General features: G+C 38.7%; 1 pseudogene; it reads right to left on the bottom strand.

Moving 5' to 3' along the window:
* Positions 1-415: 415 nt before the first annotated feature.
* LOC101651341 lies at positions 416-927 on the bottom strand (annotated as a pseudogene).
* Positions 928-4849: the final 3922 nt, after the last annotated feature.

Genomic DNA, 4849 nt, shown 5'->3' with positions numbered 1-4849 from the left:
TTTTATATAAATAGAATAATTCGGGTGAATACAATCTGTGTCTTGCAACATTCTATTTCTGAGTTTCATTATTCTTACTTTGTATTCATATATTGCTGCTGCGTCCTGGCCAGTTGATTCTGATTCAGAGGAATCATATTTTTGTTTAATTCAAATATTTTCTAATAGCATCCTGCTCTTATACTCCATTTTCTTTATTTTATTTTATTTTTTGAATTTAAGTACATTGGATTTTTAGACAATTTACACATGTTTTTTTTTCCTTAAAAAAATGCTTTGCCTCCAAATAAATCAATGTCAAAAGTAACTGAAGAGGTCAAGACGACATTAGTTCCATATGTCTTGGAACTGGTGTTGTGTGGGTGACAGCAGGTGGCTAGGATGAGAGGCAACCGGTGGTGAGTTGCTCACTGTGTTAATATTTCTCCCTCCCTGAGCCATCCTTCAAGAAGATCATGTACATGGGGTCCCGCCATCCTCACGGTGCAGAGCAAGGCACCATCTGGATTCTTGTTCTCACCAATAAAGAACGGGTCGTTTTTGAAATTCACAAGGATGTGCTTGGTTTGTTCTGCAGCCCCTCCCTAAAAGGGGTTACTCTTTCTGGTCTCTGCTCTTCAAGTCTGACTTTGATCGGTGTTATGTAGTCTTTGATGTCCTTCTTGTAGGCTTCTTTTGTGAAGCTGGTTTCCTGTAAGTGATGGCTCATGACAATTTCAACAGCAGCGATTACTGTGCTTTCTGTTCCATCGCCAGCAGGGCCTTCAGCTGAGGCATTGCCACCAATCGGCCAGTCATCGATGTGACCTTTGGTCCTACTGGCCATCTTACCCTCCACTTTCTGGCACAGCCCATCCGTAATCTCTGGACCTTGTAGATGTTGGAGGATGTCTCATTGTGGCTGATGAGGTCTGGGGCGATGAGCATGATGGTGGCTGGAAGGAGGCAGTGGCGGTGCTGGCTTAGCAGGAACCTGGAGCTCAGAGCCAGCCGCGCAGCCTGAGTGGCACTCGTGGGGAGCGGGGAGAGGGCAGACAGGCTACTCTATTTTCATTAGTTGGGTAGTTCTAATTTATGCAGTAGTATAGAATAACACAGATATTGAGCATGGTGTAGGGAACTTGTGATCAACAACTTGCCTTCAAGAATCGCAACAGGGGGGGTCTCACAAATATGAGGTATTTGGTGTTAGGGGCTGCAGGTTTAGTTCATCTCGCAGAGAACTCACAGACTATAAAACGAAACACTACCAGGCCCTGAGCCATCCTTACAATGGTTACTAATTTTGAGCCCAATGTTGGAACTATCATCTTTTTAAAAAATTATTTTATTTGGTTCATACAACTCTTATCACAATCCATACATCCATCCATTGTGTCAAGCACACTTATACATTTGTTGCCCTCATCATTCTCAAAACACCTGCTTTCTGCTAGGGCTTTGGACGGAAAGCTCTATAAATGTCTATCAGGCCCCATTGCCTGATTACATTGTTTAGCTCTATAGACTCTTTGCTTAACTTCTTTCCCAATGATCTATCTGTCTTTCTCTGATAGCGGAGTGCTAAAGTGACCTACTATAATTGTTGAATCCATGATTTCTTTTTTCATCTTTTTAATAGTTTGACAAAATTTGCCACACCATTATTTGGGTGCGTAAATATTCAATATGCTAACTGGTTCTTGGTTTACTGAGCCTTTGAGCATTATGTAATGTCCCTCCTTGTCTCTATGGTTTGAACCTTGAGGTCCATTTTGTCGTAGATTAAGATAGACACCCCTGTTTTTTTAAGTTGCCATTTGCTTGGTATACTTTCCGACAGCCTTTTATTATTAGCATATTTTTGTCTGTGCGCTTAAGATGTGTCTTGCAGGCAACAGATTGATGGATTATGTTTTCTGAGGCAGTCCTACAGCCTTCTTCTTTTATTGTATAAGTTGAGTCCGTTGGAATTCAGAGTTATTATCACAATCTGTGGATTCATAGTTGTCATACCCTGTCTTGTGTTTTGGGTGTTTTCCTATCTCCCTTCATATGTGTGTGCTGTGTTTGAGTGGAGAGTTTCTATCTTGTCTTCTTTTCCCTCTGAGACCCTGTTGTCCTGGTAATTGTTGCTGGCATGTTGGAACTACCGTCTTAACTCATCCCATTGAGAATCTTTTTCATTAACCGTCTATTTTACCAAGCATGATGTCTTTTTCCAGGAACTGGTCTCTCCCGACAACTTACATCTCACTATCCTTGCTTCCTCTTTTTTTTAAATATATAAATCATTTTATTGGAGGCTCTTATAAAAATCCATACATCAATTGTATCAAGCACATTTCTACATATGTTGCCATCCTCATTGAGAAGGAAACAACGGGATTGATGGTTGGGGGCAGGCACTAGCGAGAGGGAGAGGTGGGGGAAGGGGAGGGAGGATCTAACAAACCCAGGCAGAAGGGAACAACAAAAGATCTAAAATGGATGGTGACGTGGGTGTAGAATGTCTGGTGGGGTTTGATCAAGTACAATGTAGCCGAGAGGAATTACTGAAAGCTGAATGAAGGTCAGACAAGACAGTGGGACAGGAGGAAAGTAAAAGGAAATAGAACAAGGAACTAAGAGGCAAAGGACATATATAGAGCTATAAATATAGGCATTTATATATGTAATATATTAATATGCAATGACAGGGATATAGGTCTGTGTACTCAAGTACTCCCTCAATGCAAAAACCCTTTGTTCTAATAACCTGATTTACCTTCCTGACATGATATCTGAAGTCAAAATGGGTGCATAAGCAAATGTGGTGAAGAAAGTTGATGGTGTCCTGCTATTAGAAGATATAGCATCTGGGGTCTTAAAGGCTTGAAGTTAAAACAAGTGGCCATCTAACAGGGAAACAATAAAGCCCACATGAAAGAAGCACACCAGCCTATGTGATCACAAGGTGTCATGGGATCAGGTATCAAGCATCAGAAGACCCCAAACAAACAATCATATCAATGTGAATGGGGGGTGTGTGTGTCAAAATGGAGACCAAAGTCTATCTGTAGACAATTGGACATCCCCTCACAGAAGGGTCTCATGGAAGGGATGGGCCAGCCAGGGTGCAGTATAGCACAGATTAAACACACAATATTCCTCTAGTTCTTTAATGCTCCCCGCACCCCTCACTGTCATGACCCCAGTTCTACCTTACAAATCCTACTAGATTGGAGCATGTACACGGTACAGATAAGAGCTCTCAAAACATGGAATCCAGGACAGATAACCCCCCCAGGAGCAATAATGGGAGTAGTGAATGACATGGCAATAGCCATTCAACATCACCACAGGAGTACAATGTTGGGGCACTTGCATCATGGGAAGATTTGTCAGCCCGAGGCTGACCACAGCTCTGACAATTTGTCATCAGGCTGAGAATCAGGAAGCAGATCAGTGGTTAACAGTAGTGAGAAGAGAGAATCATGAGATAATGTTCCTGGGGTGATGAATCAGTTCTATATCTTGACTTTGGTGGTTTTTATACAACTATATGTTTTTCATAACACATAGAACTAACTACACCAAAAGTGTGAATATTACCACATATAAATTATATCTCAATTGGAAAAAGAGGAAAATACAAATTTTCTACTTCAGTTACAAATTGGCTACATAGGAATATTGTGGTAATGGTTGCTGACAATGACATAGCAAAGTTAGGATTTTTGTGAGATTTCACAAATGAAAAAATGTCTGTGAATACTTTGAAATGCATGATGTAGCCAAACATTATTATTAGATTCCTTTTTGTCTTACTTAATTTATATCTATATATGTGGCTAAAAAGTCTTATCCCTGGTAACAGCTTGTCTATTGATTCTTTTGGCTTCTTGATGTAAATTATGAAATAGTTTGCAAATAATGCCAGTTAATCTCTTCTTTTCCAATCCTACTATTTTTATTTATAGCTTTTTCCCCTTTTTAACCTATTTCTGTTGGTTAAGATCATCAAATCAATGTTAAAAAGTAGGCATGATAGTAGACATTTGGTCTTATTTCTCAGGTGTATAAGAATGTTTATAAGAAATTAGAAAGAGGATCATTGGTGGGTTTTCTTAGATGTAAAATGATTATTAAATGAAGGAAGCTTCTTTCCATTTGTTTCTTGAGTTCTTTCCTTTGTGTTTTTTAAATGATGAAAGGATATTGACTTTTTACTCAATATTTTTTTCTGCATCAACTGATATTATAACATTTTTTGTTATAATAAAAATTTCAAGTAACCTTAGAGTCGGCCTTCCTTATTCCTGCATTCTCTTCTTCAGCCAATCTTCTGTAACCTTAAAGAAATTTACTTAAAAAAATAGTGATCATATCTCTATCACCTAGCTCAGGCCTGATTAAAATATGTTAGTTACCCCTGAAAATTACTTAAATTTTTGAAGAAGAGAGTATTTACAATATTCTAAGACTAGAGGACTAGAAGATTTCCTCTCCCATGAAAATTTCAATGCTTAATTTCAAGATTAGCCTCAGCCTATTTAGCCCTCTACATGAAGAAAAATAGTATTATTACATATCATACAATTTAATCATTTGATTATGTTAAGATTTAAATTACAAATTACAAATACTGTAATCAATAGCCTATGAAATGACTTAAGGGATGTACTCTACAGGTGGGTCGCTGTTCACAATCCGTTTTAGAACATTTTCTTCTCATACTCATTGTTGTTAGCTCCCCATTTCCTTCCATGCTCCCCTGGGCAATTATCAATAAGATACTGTCTCTATAGATCTACTCTTCCTGCATTTCATATACAGAAAATCATACAAAACACAAACAGCAAGCAAGCAAACAGACAAGAAACCCCAA

This window comes from Echinops telfairi, unplaced genomic scaffold, assembly GCF_000313985.2.
Source record: "Echinops telfairi isolate 266 unplaced genomic scaffold, ASM31398v2 ScPeMD7_70;HRSCAF=299, whole genome shotgun sequence".
Lineage (NCBI taxonomy): Eukaryota > Metazoa > Chordata > Mammalia > Afrosoricida > Tenrecidae > Echinops > Echinops telfairi.
The sequence above is the reverse complement of the archived record's forward strand: the minus strand, read 5'-3'. Positions and strand labels throughout refer to the sequence as shown.